The 25,682-nt window shown below is 34.3% G+C and overlaps 3 long non-coding RNA genes across 3 annotated transcripts; all 3 read left to right on the forward strand.

The window, feature by feature from the left end:
- The first annotated feature begins 3,714 nt into the window (after window positions 1–3,714).
- LOC126760491 (uncharacterized) lies at window positions 3,715–4,144 on the forward strand. Its single transcript, XR_007667204.1, has 3 exons — window positions 3,715–3,810; window positions 3,867–3,966; window positions 4,091–4,144. It is a non-coding gene; the product is annotated as an uncharacterized LOC126760491 (long non-coding RNA).
- Window positions 4,145–6,301: 2,157 nt separating this feature from the next.
- LOC126760489 (uncharacterized) lies at window positions 6,302–7,056 on the forward strand. Its single transcript, XR_007667202.1, has 2 exons — window positions 6,302–6,528; window positions 6,630–7,056. It is a non-coding gene; the product is annotated as an uncharacterized LOC126760489 (long non-coding RNA).
- Window positions 7,057–10,267: 3,211 nt separating this feature from the next.
- On the forward strand, window positions 10,268–10,911 carry LOC126760488 (uncharacterized). Its single transcript, XR_007667201.1, has 2 exons — window positions 10,268–10,378; window positions 10,469–10,911. It is a non-coding gene; the product is annotated as an uncharacterized LOC126760488 (long non-coding RNA).
- The last annotated feature ends 14,771 nt before the right edge of the window (window positions 10,912–25,682 follow it).

Here is a 25,682-nt window from a genome sequence, read left to right on the forward strand (position 1 = left end):
TATGTAGGTATATATTTATATTATTTTTTTTTTTATGTAAGCTGGCGGCGGAATTCATTGCAAAACTGAAGTACGCTCATTAATTTCAGCAAAATTATGCGCTTGTATATATGTAAATATATTTGAATAAGCTTATTATTTTACTAAGCATAAATTTTTTTCAGAAATTTTTATTTTTTATAAAAGCTCAAAGCGATTTTATTCAAAGCATATAAAGCGTTTATGCGTATATTTGCAGTCTGAGGCATATAAATAAGCGCAGATGCGAAGGTACATATATGTGTATGTATGTAATTAAATGTAAATATATTGCTACGATTTTTAGTTTACCTATACATAGATATATAAACATATATAATACACACACATAGTTTCTTCCATATGAAAACTCCCTACCATGTTGCTCCACAGCTTCGAGTGCACTGAGCTAACTTAACAGTTGGGCAGGCACTGTAGTACCTTCAAGAATGCATACATTAACTGCTATGTGCATGTATACCCAGTAAAATAACCATTAATATTCAGCAAATATTCAAACATTCCAACACATTCTCAAATGCTGCACTCAGCTGGCGTCAAAGTGGTCATTAGGGTGGGGCAAATATGGTTCTCAAACGTTGCTGGTGAAGGTGTTAGAGAAGGATTACCGCTGATTTATGTCCCTGTGAAAAAAGTTTAACTATTACAAGAAAGTTATAGACCATGTAGAGTAAAAAAGCATCGAAAATCGTAAAGGGAGTAAGAGAGGAACGCTATATAGTTTGTATAGAATTAAGCTTCTGTTTAAACATTTTATTTTTTGGTACTTTTGACTATGACAACTAAATCATTTGCCCTTCTTAAGTCCTTATTGCAATAGCTAAAGTCAAAGCTAAATCAGCTGAGGAGTATATTTTTTGCCTGATTATGTCCAACGCTTACTCAAAGAAACCTCTTTCATTAATTTTCCAGAGTTTCCGTATCTTTTTCTACTTTTATGGCGTTCGGACGACATGACCTAGCCAGCGCAGCCCCTGGCTCTTAATTCGCTGAACTATGTCAATGTCGTCGTATATCTCGTACAGCTCATCGTTCCAAGGACTGCGATATTCGCCGTTGCCAATGCGAAAAGGACCCTAAATTGTTCGTAGTATCTTTCTCTCGAAAACTTTTGACTTAGATACCTTTGCGAACATCTTCGAATGCTCCCACAATTGCTTAGGAGTTCTTTCTATACTTAACGGTGTCATAAAAGCAGTTGTATATTCATCTATCCGTATTTTTTTAGTTTCACGATCATCCTGACTTAATTTTCCTAAGAAACTATGGGACTAAGCAGGATTGGATCTGGTCAGAGAACTTTCAGTCAATTGAAAACGGCTTCTAAATAGCTTTCCCTAAGGTGTACCAAATATGTTCATATCGACAGTTCATATCGACGGTAAAAAAGTAGAAAAAGATCGATAGAAAATCAGAGCTCAGATTAGATATTTCAACTAATGTCCCCAAATTAATCCTTATCCAACGTTGGGAATATAATGAATAAGAACAAATTTCATCTAAACGCAGATTATTTTAGCAACTTGATCATTGAGCTTTGTGGTCGAAGCTTTTATCTCACTCCTTTGTAGAAATGAATATAATTTTTTTTTTTATTTAGAAGCATAGGGTCTCTGGGTGGGTCATTAACTAACGTCTTTAAAGGGAAACTGAGTTTGGAGATGTGAAAATTTACCTTTCCACCTCAAATCTCAACCGAACTTTCACGCGGTATCCCCTGTTTATTAAGGAGGAAACTCCTACGCCTCTGCCAGTTAAGGGACCATAACGGAAACTCCGAAACTAGACCTCACTCCTTTGTAGAAATGAATATAATGTCAACATTTTTGTTTTTATTTTGAAGCAGAGGGTCTCTGGATGGGTCATTAACTAACATCTTAAATGGAAAAATGAGTTTGGAGATGTGAAAATATAGCTACCGAACCTTCACGCGGTATTCCCTGTTCATTACGGAGAAAACTTCTACGCTTCTGCTAGCTTAGAGACCATACCGGGCACTCCGAACCTAGATTCGGTTACTTGGAACTAATCACCTCTCCATCTTTAAGGGGGTATTCTGGTCTATAAGCATGAATTTCAGGTAATTTTTAAAGTGTCATAAAAAAAGGCAGTTAATATTTTTACTATCCATTTTTTTATTAGTTATTTGTTAATTTTGGAAGAGTACAGAAAAAAATTAAAAACTAAAAAAAGTAAAAAATTTCAAAAATTATGAGCTGACGAAGTGGGGGTCTCTAAAATTTTCCACGTGACCATACCCATGATTTTAACCCTCCTAGTTATCTGAAACCAAAGAATAAAAGATTATTAATCTAGAATAATGTCGCAATGGCCGGAACTACGGAAAAGTGAGAAATTTTTTTTTCACAAAATGGCGACTGCCTGAAAAAAAAGTTTTTTTGGATTACTTTTTCTGACTATTTCGAATTTTTTAAAAATAATAAAAATAAAAATTTGGGGATGGGGCTAGTTCCAACCATAGACAAGCCTATAAAGAAGACTCTATAGAAATTTCAAGTAAATCGGTCTAGTAGAACCTGAGAAATCGTGGGTATCGTTCCGAAAAAGTCAGTTTTGAGAAAAACGCGTTTAAAGTTTCGCGGAAAGTCTTTTGTTCGATTAGTTCCGGCCGAACCAGTTTGGATGCCAGGTCAGAAAAATGCCTATATCTCCGAAAATAATTTGAATTTTGAAAAATCCTCTTGTACACATATTCTTGAATAGTTAAACTTTGAAAATATAAAAAAAAAACATTTTTTTCAATTTCTAGACCAGAATACCCCTTTAAACTTCTGATTACCGAAATCGAAATGAGCAAAGTAACTATTGAAATGACATTAACGGTTACGATTAGTAAAATTACTACAAGAGGACTCCTCCCAAAACTTTTTCTTTTTGTCAGTAAACCAATCAAGTTTCATATAATCGCATTTTCTATACTTATTGGTCGGAAAACTTTTAACAACTCTATATTTGAACCTTCGTAACATTTGAATTTTGGAAAGAAAAGCTGGTAAAGGTGAAGGTTTGTACAGAAATACATATATGGATTGGATACTCTCGTCAAAAAAACCTGCCTGTATGGCTTGTGAACTATTTTCTTTCCTAAAAAGCCTATCCTATGTTTTCTTGCTGAATATAAGGCAGTTAAAACCTGACGATAAATATAGGGAATACTACATAGATATTTTTCTGAACTACTTACTTGATTCATGAGCCGATTCTTCGTCTGCGAGTGATTCAAACACCCGAGTAAATTTTTTTTCACATAAATTTGAGTGTGCTGTAAGAGATAGAAAGAAAGCTAACTAACAGCTGTCGGTCTGATTGAAAGAGAGTAGTATTTGCAACTCTCAAAGCTTCAACCTCAATACGCGCTAGTAATTATATTGTTTTTCCGCTCTTAAACAAGTGACGTGATAGCTTGATATATCTATAATCGCAAAACAAATCGTATGAAACCGTTTAACCTTGGACCTGAAACGACAGAGCTGAAACCTGTTAAATGAGCTGTGAAATAGTACGAAGTAAAATGAATAAATGTTATATTGTTTTGGTGATTGCAGTTAATATTCTGGCTAATAATATTTTAATGCACAAACAAATTTTGTTTCAAAATTCGCTGACTATTTAAGGAAAACAAGCTTAGATTTTTTTACAGTAAGTAACCGCAGCTGTTTTTATAGTCAACCCATTCTCGAGGCATACAAAATGTGGAAGGAGTATAAAATTGTCATTTGTTTCGCAATGTTTGCACTTTTTGGAGTTACAGTTAAGCGTGAAAATTTTGAAAATTGTGGATTTTTAAAATACATTTTTTTTAATAGTTAGCGCGCTCGGAGCCACAGATTCAAGCAAAATTCATTGAGCTGCAACATACGTTGAGAGAGTTAACTACTTCTGTACTGAAACTGAACCCGAGTGGTGGTGAGTGGGTAGTTGGTGGGGTTTATCGGGATTTCAATTAATAAAAAATAAAAAAAAAATATATATTTCCTTTTAGTGACGCTTACAAGATTAACTTTCCATTAATATGCTCTTTTGTTTACAGAAAATACATCAGAAAATGATAATAAAAATCCGATGGACTTTGAAGACTTTAAACATATAACAAATTTCTAAAGTTTAAAATCAAAGTAAAAACTTTTTGTTAATGTAAAGATATTTATAAAAAAAAGTTGGAATAAAAGTGAATGTAAACAAAATGTTTTTTCTTGCTAGAAACTGCCTTTTAGTCAATTCAGCAAACAAAAATTACCATAAATTCTAGCTGAATTACAACCAGCACATTAAATTGTATTACATTTTACATAAATAAGCAAAAGTATTTATTTTTTCTTAGCTGAATTGTATTCAGCACGTTAAATATCCTTCACAATAAACTGTAGATAAGCAAAACATTACCTTGCTTGGAACTGTCTTATTGTTTGGCTGAATAATAAATTTATAACATGCTTTTATTTATTTTTTATTTGATAAACCTTACATCGTATATATGAAATTTAATGAAATCAATACTTTTATTAGCTGAATTATATTCAGCGAACCAAAAATGATAATAAGTTTTAGCTGAATTATAGCCAGCACATTTAGTAGTCTTTACAATTTACATAAATATGCAAAACTATTTATTTTTTCTTAGCTGAATTGTATTCAGCACGTTAAATAATCTGCACATTAAATGTAAATAAGCAAAGCATTAACACTGTTATAATTGAACTCAATTGAGCTCTTTGAATACAATATTAATTTTATATGAATTAGTAAATAATATATTATAGTTTAGCTGAATGGTATTCAGCACAAGAAATAGTTTTCAAATCTTACTTAAATATGCATACTAATAATATTTCTTAAAAATCGAATATTGTATTTTGTTCGGCACGATAAATCGCCTCCATATTTAACGTAAATAGGCAAAGCAGAAATTTTAGTTTAGCTGAATTTTATTCAGCGTGTTAAATAGTACATATATTTACCAAGGTAAGAAAATGATGAACTTTGTTTTAGTTAAATGGTGTGCAGCACATTAAAATGCTCTCAGATTTTACATATGTAAATAATTAATTTCTGTGTTATTATTGCATGTTCATTTGATATTAAAGCAACAAAATGCTGTGTAGACCAATTCAGTCGTGACTAATTGATATTTTCTTAGAAATTGTAAATGTTTTAAATGAAATATGGCTACAGCAATCCCTTTTTTAAATCTCAAAAAATGCGCTTATAATTTTAATTACCTACTATTATTATTGTATTCAGCGCAGATTAATTATAACAGTCGCATTTGTAAATAATAATAGCTATATTACACATCCGCTACCTGAGTGACATTCACAACCAAACTCAAAATTATCACAGCTTTAAAATATATTGACTGTATTTACTATTGTTATAAATACAGTTGCTGAATTGCTTTCAGCACACGTGTGGATTCCAAATGATACTTTTAAGTAGCTACCAATGCACAACAAATCTTTCTATAGTAAAACCAAAAATAGCAATACGCACAATTTCGCTGCTGAATTCTATTCAGCTCGTATCAAAAACTTAAGTAGTTAAAAATCATAATAATACTCGTCTAATACTCTGAATATTAGTTTTTGTTTATATCGCTATATAGTATACATATGTGCTATATACTTCTTTACCGGCTCACATTAAATCACTGGTAAAATTGTATTCAGCGCTTATAAGCAGCTTTATAACAGCAAAATTTAGTTCATTTAATGTTTTTAATACGCTTAGTTTATACCGATAGTGAGCTGTATACTATTCAGCACCCAAGAAGTTAGCGATTTAAGTTTTACATATGTAACTCCATTGTCACAATGAACGTTATTTCATATTTTGGCTTTTGTTTATAAAGAAACGTAATACAGAGGATTTATATCGCTACATAGTATATATTTATTTTTACTGCAACACATTTTCATATATAATATTTCTATTTCTCTATGTAAAACTGTATTCAGCGCTTATAAGCCGCTTTCGGAAAGCAATATTTAGTTCAATTTATGTTTTTAGTATGCTTAATTTATATATAATGTGCGCTGAATTCTATTCAGCACCTAAAAAATTAACAATTTCAATTTTACAAAACTTCAATTTGTCACAATGATCATTATTGCATATATTTAACTATTTTTTTTAGATTTTTAGAGAAACGTAATACTACTGTAACACCATATGACATTTGAAAAAAAGTAATTTAATGAGCACACAAAATAGTTATTTATTAGTTTGCCATTATATGAGTCAAAAAACGCCATTGAATATAGAACAACACGCTTCACTGCTTTGAAGTTATTAGTTTTTAGCACTTTATTATACCTAACACCTCTGCGCTCAATTCGTTATAAATGCGGTATTGCGAAATTAGATCACATTTGAAATTTTGAATTAATTGCAGTGGTAACTAGCAGAACTTGGAAAATGTTGCGTTCCATAGTTTTCGGTTTGCTCATTTGTGTGAGTCTGCATTTGGTGGTGAGTTGCTTCAAGAAACAATAATAATTCGACTACTAATCATTATGTTTTTATTTTTTCTTTAAAATATTTCAAAAATGTGTGCAATATTTGCAATTCAGCTCTCTGGTACCGTTGGCTCTTCAGCTGCATTAAGCTCAGCGCTTAAAACCTCCAGCTCTTCACAGCTTTCTAGGAACGCGACTGGCATTTCGCATGCCAATTGTATATCTGTTCAAATTGGTACGCCACGACCAAGCACCACCACAACAGTTGCCCCTGCAACATAAATCTGAATAGGGGAATTCAATTATTAATTAGTGAAAAATGTATCTTAGAAAATTATTTAATATATTATGCGTGAAAATATTTGATAAATATCATTAGAAAACTCTGAACTAAATCCTGAACTAAGCTAATAACAATGTCACGCTATTATTGATGAAATTACTTAAATCCGGAATATATTAACCCCTGCCGGTCAGTTTTTCAAAACATTATAAGACGAATAAGAAAAATAGCAAATAAATTGCCGGTGAAAAGCTAGAAGAGTTTTGCATTATCATTGAACCACTAAGACTTGCAAGCAAATTTTTTCGATGATTATGGAATTACTAAGTTTCTTATGGAACTTCTAAAGGGACTCTGGAAATTTTTGTTTTTCTAACAAATTAACCGCTATCAGTAAGTTTGCACGCTTTTTTTATCAAAACTAGCTGTTCTAATCTTAAGGGGTTACATGGGTTTCCTCGTGTAACCAAAACAATCCTTCAACAAATTTTTTTCCCCAAAAGAAATGAAATATTTTATTAGAATTTTTTACTGTTACAAACATACACGTTTAAAAAAGAAATTCTGAAATTTTTGAAAAAAATATTTTAAACTTTGACCAATTCCTTTGATTCCTCGGAAATCCACGTTGGCAGGCTAACTCATTACAGGATCATCTAAGGCGAAAAAAATAAATATTTTAGTTGGAACCTTAACATAACACCATAACATAGACGAAGGAAAAAAGAAACCGAAAATTGTATTTTTGGTAGACAATTTTACAAAAAAATTTAAATTTCAGTGAAAATTTTGCGACATTTTTTTCAAATAGTTGTAATTGAAAAATAAATCCTTCGTCTAAGTGTTTAAAAATTGTATCTCGAAGACCTGTGTAAAATATCATGTAGACCATTGAAAAGTTTTCGATAAATCTTTTTAATCGATGTCAAAAACACAGTTTCGAGACAAATGCGTTTAAAGACGACGCACTTAGCCTAGCGACCCTTGAGCGCACAGTTCTCAAGGCTGAATCTCCGAAATTAGTACTCGGAACAACTTGAGAATGTAGGACAATATTCAAGAGAGTGTTGTAAAATTTAATAGGACTATAAAAAAATCGATGTAACCCCTTAAAGTAAAGCATTATTTATTTCACCTTCAAATTCTGTTGTTTGCTTCTCAAATGCTCCACCTAGGTGTGTTCCTTTGTATCTTTGTTCACAAGGTTTAGTATAGTTGATATTATACACACTCTTATATTATTTTTCCATGAGGTTTCCTAAAAACCGAAACCGCTATTGTTTATGGTTTTTAAGTAGCTTTCAATAGATGGTCTTTTTCTTTGAGGTTGAATTTTGGTGGTGGGCGATTGTTTTGTTTGTGAAGTTACTGAAGGTTCCGGTAATTTTGATGTCAAAGGTGCACCATGCCCTGAAAGGTCAATTGTTGAAAATATAGGAAGCACAATAAGAAACGTTATCATCAGTTGGACCGAAGATATAATTACAAATACAACTTATTTCTTACATGGACTTTGGTCGGTCAGTTTGTCTGGCAGCTATATGCTATTTTGACTAGATCTGAACATGAAAGAACTTAAAATTGATAGCCTGTTAAAAACATTGTGGGACACTTAATAAATCCTCTACATGTTCAGCGTATAATAATGAAAATCGTCGAGTTCAATCCACATGTAAGCTTATAAGACTAAAGAACCGAATTTGCGTCTGCGTGTCGCTGCTAAATCGATCAATTTCCGAAGCGGATGGTTACTGGGTCACATAGTACAACGAATATGATTGTAGTCGAATGTGGTGAGACGGCGCAAATTACCATGAAAGTTTCTCCAAGTGTTTGGTGAAATTGGCGGAATACATCTAATATGAGCTGCTCTCCTATGGCTAAACTCTTAATTCGGATCTGTACAGTCAATAATTTGACCGTCTGAAAAAAAGCAATCGCTTTGGCGGGTTGGAGAAGCCGTCAGAGCAATGTCAGGCCATACATTTTCCCTGTCTATGATTATGAAAATCGACTAATCCAATTCGTTACTAAAATGAACTAGTGATTCTATGAGACAGGTTTCATGAAACTATTTTCAAAAACAATAAAAAAAATATCGAATAAAACGGTGCATATTAGATCTGCAACGAATAGTTCTAACCAAATAAAACCTTCAATTTAATGAAAAAAAAAATGGATTTTTTGTTGCTGGACTTCGCAACGCAATTTTCTTCATTTAATCTTTGCAGTATTATTTCTGTTTCTATATCTACATAGGTAAATGGCTTACAATTTTAAAGGCAGTATTTCAATTCAGCTAGGTAAATGTGTATTCAGCGCATGTAAGCAGCATTCTGATAGCAATTATTTACCATTTTTACGACTGTTTTAACAAATTACAGTTCCTGAATGGCATTCAGCACATGTATGAAAAGAAAATAATACTTTAAGTTGCAAATAATCCACAACAGACTACTCTCAGCCAAAATTAAAAGCAGTGTTATGCGCGAATCGGTTGCTGAATTCCATTCAGCTCGTATCATCTCAAGAAACTTGCAGTTATGCTTTTGTTCACCTAATCTTCTCGCTATTTGCTGCTGGTTCTATCTCTATATGTATTTCGATTTACTGGCTCACAATTTGTATGCAATATTTGCATTCAGCCAGTTAAAATGTATTCAGCGCTTGTAAGCAGCATTCTGATACCAACTATTTACCATATTTACGACTGTTTTAACAAATTACAGTTCCTGAATGGCATTCAGCACATGTATGAAAGTAAAATAGTACTTTAAGTTGCAACCAATCCACAACAGACTACTCTCAGCAAAAATTAAAAGCAGTTTTATGCGCGATTCGCTTGCTGAATTCTATTCAGCTCGTATCATCTCAAGAAATTTGCAGTTATACTTTTGTTCACCTAATCTTCTCGGTATTTGCTGCTGGTTCTATCTCATATATATATTTCTGTTTACTGGCTCACAATTTGTATGCAATATTTGCATTCAGCCAGTTAAAATGTATTCAGCGCTTGTAAGCAGCTTTCCACCAGAAATATATTTGGCTTAGTTATATTTTAAAGCACTCATAAGTTGCTTTTAAAGCAAAAAACTAACGATATTCGTTTTGCAAAACTTCCGTTTGTCACTAAAACCTATACTGAGCTGTTTCTTCAGTAAAACTTGATGTAGGGGTTCTAATTCTAGTGTCATATGCAATATGCCGTTATCTCTGTATAATTAAATCTTTTGGCAAAAAGTAATTTATCAAGCAAACAGCGACAGTTATTTATTATATCGCCATTATAGTTATGAATCAACGAAAAAGTTCATATGTAAAGTTCAAATACATTTACAATTTTTTGAGAACAAAAAATCCCATTGGTTGTAAAACAACACGCTTCACTGCTTTGAAATTATTTGTTTTTCGCACTTAATTATACTTAATGCCTCTGCGCTCAATCCGTTATAAAAGTGGTGCTGCGACGGCTGATCGCATTTGAAAATGTGAAATTACTGCAGTTCTGGCTAGAAGTTTCAGGAAAATGTTGCGTTCCATAGTTTTCGGTTTGCTCATCTGTGTGAGCCTACATTTGTTGGTTAGTTGTCCAGAGAAAAAAGAGAAGTTATCGAATAAAAATGTTTTTCTGAAAAAATTTTCATAAATTTGTGCAAAATTTTCTATTTAGCTGACTGTTAATGCTGGCACTTCAGCTGCAGTGAATTCAGCGCTTCAATCCGCAAGCTCTTTTCAACTTTCCAGCAAAACCGTTGGGCATGTAAAACATGGGCGTGGTCAAAGGCGCAATGGTACAACAACCACCACCACAACAGCTGCTCCAACGACATAATTCTGTATAGAGAAATTCAATAATCAAATAGTGATAAATTAGAAAACTTTATTTTAGAAAATTATTTAATTTGGTGGTGTCAAAATATTTGATAAATGTCAATATAAATTCTGTGCTAATGACAATGAAGAGTTAATGAAAATGACGTGCGGGTTCCTTGAGTGAAATCCCAACTTTAATGCTATTGTTTTGGACTGCAGAAGTTTCCAACATCTTCTAGATTCCGGTTTTTCAAAGGATTTCAAAGGAAAATAAAGCTAGCAAATTTCCGTTGAACCGCAGACGCAGTTTTAAATAATCATTGGCCTGCAAAGACTTCCATGAAGCACTCAAAGGAACCTTAGAATTTTATTTGGAGAATTTTTCTTATAATTAAAGCCAGGTAAGGCCTTTCAGTACGATTGGGTGTTGATGTGCCTTACCTTCCATCTGCTTGACTAATGCGTTTACTGCAAAAACCTTATAAATTGAATTTCCGAATCTTCGCATCGCTGCTAAATCGCAATAAAATTTGTCCATTTCTGAAGCGAATAATCATTGGTGATGAAAAGCGAAAGTTTGTCCACAACGTCAAAAGAAGACGGTGCTTGCTGAATAGCTGAGAGCCTACGTAAATCTTTAATGAGCCAGGATTGACGAGCAGGAATGTTTTGCTATGTGGGATCATTAGAAATCATCTACTCATGGAAATAAGTATATGTGCATCAACTTAATTTCAAATTAAACTACTGCAAATGAATTGAAACTTATCAATACAATTTATTTTAATAGTAGTACAAAAAATTAACAAAAAATTAACAAAAAAAAAAGCTTTGCAATTTCAATATGCTTTTTATAAAGCAAATAAAAATTAAATATTAACAGCTCTTAGGAAATAAGTATATGTGCATAAGGATTTATTTTAATTTAATGTTAAATAACTAATTTACTTTTGTATTTTTAATAATTAATATGCTTGCCTTTTTTTAAAAATACTTGATTAATTCTATTTGGCATGGAGTCTACTAATTGTTTTAATGTTGAATGGCTTATTTCATCCCACTCAATGAGCAAAGCATCTTTGAGCTGTTTAATGGTTTCAAACTGGCAGCCATTCCTATAAACTTTATTCGAAAGTATTCCACAAGACTTCAATTGGGTTTAAGTCCGGGCTGATCGCTGGCCACTCCAAAACAGTTATGTTTTTTGATGAAAAAAACTCCTTTGTAATGCGGGCATTGTGAATTGGGGCGTTGTCCTGTTGGAAGATCCAGGAATCTCCGTAGAATTTCTCACCAAATTCTATCAGTACTTCATCCAACAGCTTCACGTATATTTCGGCATTTGTTTTGGTAACTTTCCAGCATATCCGAAAGCTGCCCAAATCATTAGCGATCCACCACCATTTCGAGTTTGGCGGGGTTGACGTACATCGCGCCAATATTTTATGGCAACCATCAGGACCGTCTAAATTAAATTTTTTCTCGTCAGAAAAAATAACATTTTGGAACTCATCGGTCCAAAATTTCATTTTATCGGCAAATGCCAAGCGTGCGCTTATGTGGCGTGGCAATAATTTAGGCACAGGTTCTCGGGACTCATACCTTATCAATTTATTTTGCGTCAAGACTTGATGGACTCTTCTCCTAGTTACATTGAGATCTAAATGCGTCTTGATTTCCAGGCATGACATGTTTTTTTGACTTGCTAGTCGCCGAATTTCTCGCTTGCACCGTTCATCAATATTAGTCGGTCTGCCGCAGCGCCTATTTGTGCCATAACTATCGGGGTTTTTAAGAAAATTACTGATGGTATTTCTATGACGATTCACTCTGGCGGCTATGTCAGTAATTTTTGTACCCGCTTCACTTAAGCCCCTTATTAATCCGCGCTCCTCATCCGATAAATGGGTAGCACGTGGCATTCTAACCTTAAACCACATTTGGCGTAATTATTATGTGTAACAAAAATGCACAGTAATTTTACTTACTAGTTTTCAACTAAAAATATCACCACTTCAATTAACTTCTCTTGTTTACAGTCCAAAGTGCACTAATACTTACTGCACTTATACTTATTTCCTAAGGAAAACATGAGACTGACAACAAATTGCTAACGGTACTAAGGATTTATATTAAAGCAGGTGCATGGAAAAAACAAAAAATAACAAAAACCATTTGCATACCTAAGAGATTAATACATTGAGAGAAAAGAAATCGCTGACGTGCATAATTTCAGGCGCTTATCAACGCCATCATAATAAATAGCCGAAATTAAGGTGTGGAATTTTAATTACATAATTTGATGAGTGCCAGCGCAACAAGAAGGATAATGGCATAATATGTTGTTGCAATTGTTGTTATTGTATAGTATGCACTAAGCAGGTAAAGTTTTCTTCTTCTTGACTTTATTATAGGAGGAAATTTAGAACCTCGGCGAAAATTTTTTTGTTCAACAAAAATCGAGTGTCTCATGTTTTTTTAACTAGATTTCTTTGCTTTCATGACTGTGTGTTTCATAAGGGGAAGATATTTTGATTTGCCTGCGTTTTCTTTAAATATGATGTCCACTATAATGATAATAACAACGATTGGAGAATGAACAGTTAAGGTCATAACCTTTTGATCATAAATAGTTACGGGATATTTTGGCGAAAATGAAAAAATCAATCATGTCTGGAATTTTTTGGCTATAAGTCGATCAATGTTGGGATCAAACTAAAGTCCTGCTTACCGCCGAAAATTACTCAAAGCGTTCGCTGTGGCTTTCTTTATTATTATACTCTATTAAATATACTACAAACATACATATACTAGTAGCAAGAAGTTCATTCACCAATTAATAGGATTAAGAGAGTCCTACCTCGAAATGACGCCAGCCCAAGTCTGATAGTGTCGGCAGATGACCATTACTTTTAAAAATGACAGTCATATTTTGATAGCTTACAGAAGTACTCACATATATATGTATGTACGTATATGTCATAAAGCGTTATAAATTAGGCTTTATCAAACGAACGTGCCTATAATATAGGGTGTGATGTGCCAGCCAGGAGCGCACCCAATAAAAAATGGAAAATGAATGTTGAAAAAAATGAAATAATTGAATTAACTGTAAAATAACAAAAGTCATAGCGGGTGCAAGCTTTAGCAATTTGCGGTTGAAGGGTGTAGAAATTCGTTTTTTTTCTGAAGACGCACCAAAATGTAGGCGCAAAGGATAATTAGCTGGTGTCACAATAATTGAGCGTTATGACACGCATCGTTTGCTGTCATTGAAGCGTCATATGCTTGACGGCATGCATACGCATACTAACATAAGTTTTGATGTATTTGAATGTGTAGTTGTGTATCCTTTGGTATGCGTATGTGTGTGTCCTTTTGTATGTGTGTGTGAGTATAGTAGTAAATTAGTTAAGGATTAATTGTTGGCGCGCACGCATCTTTTCGTATTTCAAGGAAAAGAACGAAAAAAAAAATATATAACAACAACAGCAACCGCTTTGTTGTAGTTTTCGTGCGACATTTTGCTGTCAGCTTGCTCGTTAGTCGCTGATCGCGCCTGTTTTTTCGTTATAGTTGTTGTTATATTTCAGTTTTTTGTTGCTGTTGTTGGTGTTATGCGTGCAGATGTCATTTAGTGTTTACCTTTTTAATCGGATAAAATTCATAATTATTGTTATTAGTGTCATTTGTTTAGTTTTCTTTTTTCATTCTTGCCCGGCATTGCACCCACTACACATGTACAGAGTGGCATGTGCGTGTGTGTGCGCGCGTTTTCACTCTCACTCAATCATTCGCGTGCGTTTTTCTATTAAGATGGCCTATCTGCTCTATCTACTTTTGGGTTAACGTTGATTTCCAACACAGTTATTTCATAATAATTATACATATACACATATACACATACATGAAACACGCACAGACACATACATGCAAACACACAGTCACATACATCTAGTTAAACATAGACACTCGATTTTTGTTGACTTTTCGCTTAATTTCATAATTTCTTTATAATTCAGCTTTACCTGCTTATTGCATACTACTACAATAACAACAATTGCAACAACATATTATGCCATTATCCTTCTTGTTGCGCTGGCACTCATCAAATTATGTAATTAAAATTCCACACCTTAATTTCGGCTATTTATTATGATGGCGTTGATAAGCGCCTGAAATTATGCACGTCAGCCCACCAAATGTATTAGTCAGTTAGTTAGTTAGTTAGCGTTTTTTTCCTGCACCGCTTAAGGCAATGCATTGTGTGCTCGCTCATGTGTCGGCGGTTAATTGAAAGCATAATTGATTGTTCGAATGCATCATTAACGTGGGCGTAGCGGAATTCGAGGAATGCTCCGACAAATTAAAAGATAAGTGGAGAGTTAAAAAACTGGCTTTTAAGTTAGCTCCCGGTTGAAGAAGAACTAACTCGACGGGCGCTGAAATTTCTTCGAAATATAACTGGCACGATTGCTGTTTCGATAGTTCAGTTGTGCCAAAGTTTCTGTAGGCGTCTCTCTATGTAGGCGAGTTATCGAAGGAAATGTGGTTTAAGACAAAATAATTCAGTTTTTAATAAGATTACACAGTCCAAAAGGTGCAAGATTTGAAACTGAACGAGCGTTAAGGGCGTCGCAGGTTCGATGGATGGGGCTAAAACGAGATAGCTACAGATTCCGATTTTCTCAAGAAAATTTTGTTATTCAGTATAATCTCCCTGAACATTAATTCACTTGCTGCAACGATCCTCCAATCTGTGGATCCCATTCCTGAAGTGAGAATCCGGAAGGTCTGCAAAAAACGCTTCAACAGCCGTTATGCCCGCTTCATTTGATGAAAAACGCTTGTCAGGCATACATTTTTTGAGTTCTGGAAACAAATGAAAGTCGCTGCGGGCCAAGCCTGGTGAATACGGTGGATGCTTCAAAAATTCGAACTTTAATTCATAAATTTTAGCCATTGTCAAAATGCTCTTGTGACACGTGCATTGTCCTGATGAAAAGGGATTTGTTTCTACAGCAAACCGGATCTTTTTTGACGAATTTTCCCCTAAACTGGTTCAAAAGGTTGCAATAATATTCAAAATTAATTGTTTTACCAGTTTGTGAGTAATCCACAAACAAAATTCCTTTCGCATCCCAAAAAATGGCCTCCAAACTTGTGCCTTTTAACACCGTTGGACTATTTTTTTTATGATTATGCGAAGTCGCTGGTCTACGCAGTTAAGCGCCCGACAGCGGGCCTCACAATGGAATAAAGTGAAGTTCTTGGCTATAACAGTAAATTATACTCGTATGTGCTTATTTCTTCTTAATATCCATATCATCGTAGATGATGCTTACACCTCTCCCATTCCACTTCGAATTTTAGATATGCGATTTCACAAACATTCAGAATTATTAAGATTTAAAGCACACTGTGAATGGCTGACGGAATTTTTAAGCATTCCTTTCACAAATGAAATACTGATGGTCTGATATTGCCTACTGAGAGGCATATTTGATTAAAAGGAAACTTTATGGCATAAATCAAATTGTAGAATTTATGCCATAAAATTTTAGTCGCACATTCTTCATACGCGGGTTTGGGATCGTTCCGTGACATTAATTCGACGAGCCAATATTTTGATCAACATCACCAAAAAATAAAATATAACATATGATCTTCTTTTATTTATAGAATTCTCTATATGTAGATACTGCAATTCTGAGGCACACGTCTTCTGCCGTATTTCGCCTTATATAGAATTTTTAAATTGTGTGAAACGACGAAGCGGCTGTCGTGTTATGTGGCAATAAAAATATAGAAAAGTTATGATTTCATTAAAAAGGCAACTATTATAAGTTAATCTCGAACAAGCTCTTACTTTAGTAGCTAATAGAAAGGTGCGTCCCAGGGGGAACTCATTAAATAAATGTGTCAATTAATATTATGCTTACAGTGAAATGAGCATACATACTTGTATCTGTTATTGTATATTATTATACTGCTGGAGATTTCTTTTTCCAAAAGCCTTTTTCGTTATTTTTGTTCAGTATTGAGTGGTGAGGTTCATTTCTGGCTCAATGGGTATGTAAATAAGTAAAGTTGCCGCTTTTGGGATGAAGAGCAACCTGAAGAAATTCAAGAACTGCCATTTCATCAAGAAAAAAGAACGGTTTGGTGTGGTTTGTGGGCCGGTAGAATCGTTGGTCCATATTTCTTCAAAAATGCTGCCGGTGAGAACGTAACCGGCAGAGACGCCATGATAACCGATTATTTGATGCCTGAAATTGAAACTCAGGATCTAAGCGACTTTTGGTTTCAAGACGGTGCCATATATTGCATCAATCAATGGATTTATCGAGAGAACACTTCGACGAGCAGATAATTTCACATTTTTGGCCGGTCGATTGGCCACCAAGATCGTTTGATATCACACCGTTAAACTCTTTTCTGTGGGGATATGTAAAGTCTATGCTGACAATCCCGCTTCGATTCAGGCCTTTTAGCGAAACATCACGCGTGTCATTCGCCAATTATCCGTCGAAATGCTCAAACGAGTCATCGAAAATTGATCTAAAGGGATGGACCATCTGAGACGTACCCGCGGCCAACATTTCAGAGATAATATTAAAAAAATAAATGTCAAAAAATGTCCTTTCGAATGATAATAAACATTCGCCATTAAATTTGAACTTTCTGTGGTTTTCCTTTAAAAGTTAGGGAACCTCGAATGGAATCACTCTTTATTTTGTTCTTTAGCAGGGTTGCCATTTTATTAATAGAAAAGAAGAAGATAGTATTAATCTCAATATTTTATTAATCCTAATTCCAATATATTGGATCCTGTTAATAATTTCATTTCTACAGAATCTTATCTAGGGTTGCCATGTGCCAAAATTTAATCAACATTTCTTTAAAAAACTTTTTTAATTTACTATTACTAAATAGGTTATCTATTGCAAAATATTTAGTTGCTATTATTTCCAGAAATTATTACACAGAATACTAATTTTTATCTTTTCTGATAAACATTTTCAAAACAAGTTTAAATAGGGTCGCCAACTAACAAATTAAAAAAAATACAAAATGTGTTTCTTTCATCTCATTTTTTTTTATTTTTTATTTTTTGGCCATTTTGTTAATATTATAATTTCTACACAATATTAGTAGGGTTGCCAGCTAACCAAATTTAAGCAACCTTTATTAATTTTTTTATTGTTTTAATTTTTGTCATTTTTTATTATATAATGTATTTTGTGCGTTAGCTGGTATTAGTTTTTAATATTTTTGTTTCAAAAACTGTTTAGGTGGCAATCCCAGTTGAAACAAAAATATAGCAAAAAAATTTTTGTAGGAAATCGTTTAGTTTCTTAATATTATTTAGTATTAGAAATCATAATTTTGGTTATTAATAATATTTTATTTATACAAAGTTTTTGTTTAGGGTTGCCAGCTAAGAAAGTATACTTGTCATAATTTTTAAAAGTAAATAATTTCATCTAATACTTTTATATCACATTATTAGAGAGAAAACAGTGTTTGATCAATAAAATTGCAAACTTAATGTGCGTAGGGTTGCCAGCTTAAATATTGTGAATTATAATTTTTGTCTTAAAGAAATGTAGTTAATTATGTTGTGTTATTAATATGACTTTTTTTCTATTTAAAATTTTTTTGAAAATTCGTTGAAAAGGTTGCCAATGTTTTATTTTTAATTTTTTGTTTCTATAATTTTTTAAATTATTTTAATAAAATTTATTGTTTTAAAGCAATTTAGTTAACTGTGTTGTGTTATTAATATAACATTTTTTGAAAATTTGTTTGAGTAGGGTTGCCAATGTTTTATTTTTAATTTTTTTAATTTATATTTTTACTTAAATAATTTTGTTGTTCTCTTGTTTATACACAAACTGTGGTTTTTGTTTGTTAAAACTTTTTTTGAAAAGGGTTGCCAATGCTTAATTTTTTATTTTATTTTTATTTATATATTTTTCTAAATTTACTGTTTGTGTGCTTAATGTGCTATTGTTTTTGTATGTTAATGCGTTTTTTTAATAAATTTGTTTGAATAGGGTTGCCAATGCTTAACAATTTTAGTATTGTTTAATTAATGAATTAATTAAAGATCGATATTTATAGCAAACATGAAAATATTTAATAGTATTTAGTGAAATTAATTTAAGATTTCATCTAAGAAATATTTTTTATATTATTTTTTGGCTTTTTCTTAATATTTTAGATTGATTGCTATTTAATAGTAGTTATGTTTTTATATATATTCTATATATGACTAAAACTGCTTTCGTCTCGTTTTGATGACTTCAAAAGCAAAGCTAAATGAGCTCTAATTTTCTTTCTTTAAGCTCTGTACATGCATTAAATTTTGTTAAGCCTACTTTTAGGCGCTCCACAATAAACTTAGTGCTCTTTGTATGCAAATTTCACAAATCTCACTCAGTCATTAATCAACTTCAAATCAATTACGGCAATTTGTTGCCGATATGCAAGCGCATGTAGGAGTTAAGCTTGCAACAATAACAACACACATGCATACAATGTAGATCTCTCCCGCATTAAGTGCAATGCGGTCCAAATAGAGGCCACAAATCTGCAGCTGTCAAAAAGTATCGGTGACAGTCGAAGTGCAAATCCAGCCAAACAATTCAATAAATCACTTAACCCAACACATACGCACAGCAAAGAGCGCTGGTGAGGCTTTACAGCAGCAGTAGCAGTATATGCAAGTATGTGTGTGTGTTTATGTGTGCGTTGACTTGCATACAATGGCTGATAGCTGGTCATAATTCAAAATTGAAAATTGCAACAATCAATTGCATAGCTAGCTTTGTTGCAACTGCACTCACACACACACACACAGGCATATGGGATGGCAAATAAATCTCGCTTGCATTGGTGTGTGTGTGAGCAGGACATATGGCCTGTGATGGCACTTCGCCTTCAATTTGGCGCACAGAGCTAATCTGTAATCTGTGATTTTGGCAATTGTGCAGACAAGTGTCATAAATCAATAATAGACCAATAACACAGGCAACAAACAAAGGCCCCCAAGGGGACAATGAAGATGGTCAGCATACACACAGGCGCAGCATGCACACATGCAAGCAAAGAAACAAACAAACAGTGAGGCGAAGCAGATAAAGCGCACGCAGCTACTAATGCTACAACAATACAAAACAGAAAATGTTCTTGTTATTGTTGTTATTGTAGCAAATGCAAATTCCGTAGAAAGTCTGCGCCTACGCAAGGAAAGTGGACCACAGCACCGCTCGAATTAAAGGCTAAACTGCAATAAGTGTATTGCTACAGTTGTTGTTATTGTACTTCTTGTGCTGCTGCTGCAAGTGTGAGAAAAGCCAACGGATATCCGGGTGTATGGACAAAATGCAACGTTGACGGAAGCGCAAAGCCTTATCGACTAGAAGACAAATGATTGACCGTATAAAGCACTGTGTGTTGTTGTAAAGTGGGCGGGGTAAGCGCCGTTGTAAGATTGCATGTTGCATATTGTACAAAATGTTGCAAGCAGTGAGCAATATAAGTTTACAGTATGATACTGACTCAGACTCTTATGAATGCTGGACGCATTTGGTATTCGTAAAGCTCTGACTCAGTAATTACTCGAAGTGGTGTTCGATTAGAGGCTTAGTTCAATGGGGGGACCAGTTGGAAATTTTCAAAAGCTAAAAGAACAAAAACAAAGTAACTGTAACGCTTTAGAATGACACTCAGCTCTGGTTGCATCTCTTGGGTGACTCTTAGTGGTGCTTAATACAAATACGGGATCGGTAGGAAAAGAAGAAGTATCATAGATTCTTAATAAAACTTACGGCAGCTTTGTTGGTTCACAATAAAGAATCAGAAACTCTTCGAAAAAAATTATATGCTAAGTTTCCTGAAGAAGAATACCTGATAAATGTTATGCAATAGAGTTTAAGTATAGCCAATTGATCCTAGTACCCAATTCGAACTCTAAAAAATTAGAAACTCACAGCAAAAAAGGAAACTCCAACGAATTGTTCGAGTTTTTCAGTTCAAGAATTGTGTAGTGTTTGTTATTCGAAAGGCATAATAAACACTCCCCAAACATTTTTTAGAAATGCTGCCGTTTAACAGCCCCTAGTTGGATAAAAACTTATGTATGCTACGGTGACATAAGCCCTATTACCGTCGGAAAGATCAAATGACTCTTCGTGATCTCTATTGCTCCACGTAACTAGTATATATCAGAGCTCATATAGTTTTTTTTGGGTGAGGGGGTGGAAAATGCCTTCCGCATTATCAGAACTGTCGTCACACCAACGGTATGTGCCACTTGCAGGTCACTAAAACCCCGCTTTAAGCAACCGATGCCCACCCTGGAACCGCGTTTGCATTATTTCAGGGTGGCGTTCCATTTTTCTCATTCAGTGATTTTCGCTTTTTTTAGCGTAGCAAAATTGTGGCGTCTTTTCGCTCTCCAGCATGACGTCGACCTCTCCAAAATTGCGACTTGTCCATAAGTTTAAATCTCTTTCAAGTCTGGCCGTCCATATGCTGTGATCCTCATTCTCCCAACTTCGTTGCTATACGAGTATCATGTTAGTTTTTATTCGGTCAATAGGGTTCTTGTTATTTTTCATCTGTTTTCTTTAGCTCCCACACCAGTTTTCTTTCATGGGTTAGAAGGTCGTACGCTATAAGGTCTTAGACTACTTTTGCTTCACCCAACATAGTTTGGTAAGTTGCTGAGGATTGGGATGCGCTGCACTCTGGCCAATACCTTACGCCGGTTTTCCTTTTTTAGCACATCTGCCGAAATCTCTGCTCCGTATAGTAAGACGCTTGTGGTTGTTGACGTTAAGAGCTTTCTCTTTTCCTGTCTGGGTCCATTTATGTTGGTCATTGGTCATTAGTCTGCTAAGATTTGAAGTGATTTCACTGCCTTCCTGCGACGTGCTGGATTTGAACCCAGAAGGTTAATCTGGGGTCCAGTCTTACGCCTAGGTAATTCACAGCTTTTTGTGTCCTTAAAATATCATTAATCGTTTGCGTGCTTATTAAGAGAGGAATGTGCTTGTTCGTCAGCAGTAGTAACTCTGTTTTTCCTAAAACGAGCTGATGGTTATGTAAGTGAAGCCATGTTGGCGTTCGAACCATGACTTATTCATCTTTCTTCGAGCTGCTTCAGTGTCTCGGATGTGATTACCGCTGTTATGTCGTCCGAGCTCATATAGTCGGGAATTTAGCATAACTCTTCTTTACCTTCATAGCAGTACATCTCTCTAAAAGAAGATCAAGATAACACTATTTAGATCAGGTGAGATTAAACAGCAGCAGAAACCCAATTTTCTGACAGTTCTAAACATTTCCACTGTGATAACCTAATTCTTTATTAGAGAAAAGCTTAAAACGCTAAAGCAAAAAAATTATTCGAAATCAGGATTGCCGAATTGAGTGTTAAATGATCTCAAACTTAGTTTCGCAAAAGCGGAGCAGTATAGGAGAAAGAATCGAAATTATTTTACTTCACCATTCTCATGGGCAATCAGATTTACTACGGAAAGAGTTATTTCACTGAAAACAAGAACTACTACCAAACCTTCTACGATTCACAGTGAACCAGTAAAACTTTCTGATGATACAAGTACCGGCAATTACCCAGGGCTTGATGAGCTTACGTGGTGCTTATCCTACGACAAGGCATAACTCGAGGTTGGCACTTTTCGTTAGACAACGGAAATCCTAATCACTCCTCATTTGGTAATAATGATACTGGACTGTCTTTACAAAAGCCCACAAAGTTTCTGGCTATTTACCCGGTAGATAAATGGATATCTGTGGAATTTTAGTACTCCAGTTTCTACAACAGAAAAGGAAAACAATTTGATGTGTTTCTATCTAAGAATATGAGATCTTGAAACTTTTTAAGGATGAAATTAATTAATATATATCAGACCTTTAGTTTCTATACTTCAATGCTTAGAATAAGAGTTCGGTCCCCGTACTGGGCAAACTTAAACTAATATTTTCCGCATAAGTCTCAATACTGCGGTTGTGTTCTTGCCATAAAAGTGCTCTTAATGCAATTCGTTCTTAGTTTGGATTCTACCAAAAGCTCATAGATCATTCGATTTGTGATATAAAATTAAATGGAAGTGAAATATTATAAATTTTAGAAAAATGCGTGTAGTCAACTAAAATGTTTGGGAACTTTCTTTCAGAGCACAAATCATAGGCAAGAGCTCCTCTTAAGTAATACATTAGACTGCATTGGTCATGAAAAAGCACTTCTTAAGAACTCTTACTTCTGGCTCAATGGGTGTGTAAACAAGAAAAATTGCCGCATTGAAGGCGAATAGCAAACTTAAGAGATTCAAGAGCTGCCACTTCATCGAGAAAAAACCACGTTTTGGTGTGATTTGTGGGCCGTTGGAAACATCGGTCCATATTTCCTCAAAATTATTTATCATCAGACTATTTGATGTCTAAAAATTAAAGCTCGTAATCTTGGAGACATTTGGTTTCAATACGACGGCGCCACTTGAGAGAAGCCTTTGGTGAGCAAATAATTTCATGTTTTGGGCCTTTCGATTGGCAACTAAGATAGTGTTATTTCACACCTTTAGAAGATGGATATAAGTATGCCCCTCTTAAATAGAAATTTCGGATTATTTTCCTACTTCTTCTTTATTGGCGTAGAAACCGCTTACTCGGTTATGGCCGACTTAACAACAGCGCGCCAGTCGTTTTTCTTTTCGCTTCTTGGGCCAATTGCAGCTTCCAAGCGAAGCCAGGTCCTTCTCCACCTGGTTCTTCCAACGGAGTGGAGGTCTCCCTCTTCCTCTGCTTCTGACCTAGCCAGCGTAGCCACTGCCTTTTTCCTAATGGGTCTCTTAAAAACCAATTGCAAATTGCAATTGGTGAGCTAAATCAATCAGATTGGAAGGCAAATAACTTTGAGCCTTGAGAAATGGAACTGTGGCAAATTGAATGCAATTGCAGACGCACACACGCACACAACTACAAACACATACACATGTAGTGCTATCTAGTCTCCAAGCAAGGCAAAGCAAAAGGAAGCGCCCATATGCGCCGAGATTAAACTCAGGCCAGGCAGCAAACATGAAAGCAAAACACTTGAAAGCGCATTGTCAAAGGATATATGACAGGATGTTGCATTAAGTAAGACACAAATCATCATAACAACAATACCGAAATTGCCACAATAAAAACAACAACAGCAGCGATGATTTGTGTGTATTTGTGTGAGACAATAATAGCTGGAATTTATAGCTAACGGTAAGCAATAGAAATAGGAAAATATATGCGTTGGCATGCATTTGAATCGAAGGACTCAAGGATGTGGCAACAAACACACATATAAATTGAAACTAATACACGCACATATACATACACACACACATATACATAAAGGAGCAAACGGAAATGCGAGATTTTCGAAAATTTGAATTCAATTGTATTGATACCGTTGCAGCAATGCAAGCATTGGAGGCGACAAATGCACTAGTGTAGGTGCGTATGCATGTGTGTGTGTGTGTAAAGATTTATAAATAAATAAATCATATTTGGGTAAATAAACTTGGCAATGTGTGTGGGCGCACGGATGTTCCTGAGTGCAGTTTAAGTTGCAGGAGCCTTAGTGCCAAGATAGTGTGTGAGAGTGAAAGAGAGAGTGAGGGAGGCGAGGTAAAAGATAAGAGGTAAGAAAGGAGTATCGAAGCGGCCATTGTCCCGCTGCATAAACTTAGCCATATTTTCCTTTAGGCAAATAAATAATGATAAATACGTTGACAAATGATAAACACAAACAACAATGGACCAAATACTGCCTAAATTCGGGAGCATACAGATGAAACAACAACAGCAACAGTTTATATGCAAGTTTTGAGAGCTTTAAGAAGCGGACTTGCAATGGGCAATGCAAGAATGCTTAACAATAACAACAAATAATGACTACAACAACAACAACAAAAACAATAACAACAACAAATAATAATTACAACAACAATAGAAGTACAACAACAACAAAAACAGTAGTTGTAAGAACAATAACGACAAATAATTACAATAACAACAGTAACAACAATAATTAAAGCAAAAACAACAAAGACAATATCAGACAAAGTAACAACAAGAGCCCAAGAACTTTTAACAACAACAACAATAATACATAAAAAATACAACAAAAACAACAACAGTAAAATCAAAAACCTAAAAATTCAAAACAAAATAACAACAATAACAGCAAACACAGAGATGGAAATACAATAACAATAACAAAACTAATTCTAGTTGAAGTTATAAAATATCCAAACCAACAACATCAACAGCAAGCGACAGCTACAACCAAAGTAACCATAACAACATATGAGTGCATTACAACAAAACAACAACAACAACAACAACAATAACAACAACAACAAAAACAAACACACATAAAAAACAGCAACAATAACACATCAAAATTACAACAACAATTACAACAAACCCAAAAATTCTAAATGAAATAACAACAACAAAAACAGTGATAGAAAACAAAAATAACAACAACAAAAGTATTTATGACATCAACAACAAACAGCAGCAACTATAACAAAAGCAACGATAACAACATAACCAATTCATACCATAGCGCCAGCCAATCGCTTTGTTCTGCAGTAAAATATGAAAATTTATGCGCACCAAACATTGGCAAATAAATTTATAAATCATATTGGCCAGAAAATTTGTAAACACTCAAGGATATCCGTTATTTGTAGGTACGTTTTCGTTAGGCAACGGTAAATCGAATAGAGTTTGCAGCAATAATTCCATATGTCTTTTGTATGATCTTCATTGCAGCTTTTGGAAGCGACAAAAGGCCACAACGAACTCGCAATGCGATTGTATGTCGAGCAAAATTTATTTCCTGCTACCTTTTGTATATTTTGGTAATTGAAATTTGCCACAAATATTTATTGAATTGCGGAAATATGCAAATTAGAGTAGATCTCATATATACAAAAGCTCGATTTACAGGTTAAACTTGCGTGGGAAATACATTACGTAAGATTTTTAGAAAA

The sequence above is a fragment of the Bactrocera neohumeralis genome, chromosome 5 (assembly GCF_024586455.1).
Source record: "Bactrocera neohumeralis isolate Rockhampton chromosome 5, APGP_CSIRO_Bneo_wtdbg2-racon-allhic-juicebox.fasta_v2, whole genome shotgun sequence".
Taxonomy (NCBI): Eukaryota; Metazoa; Arthropoda; class Insecta; order Diptera; family Tephritidae; genus Bactrocera; species Bactrocera neohumeralis.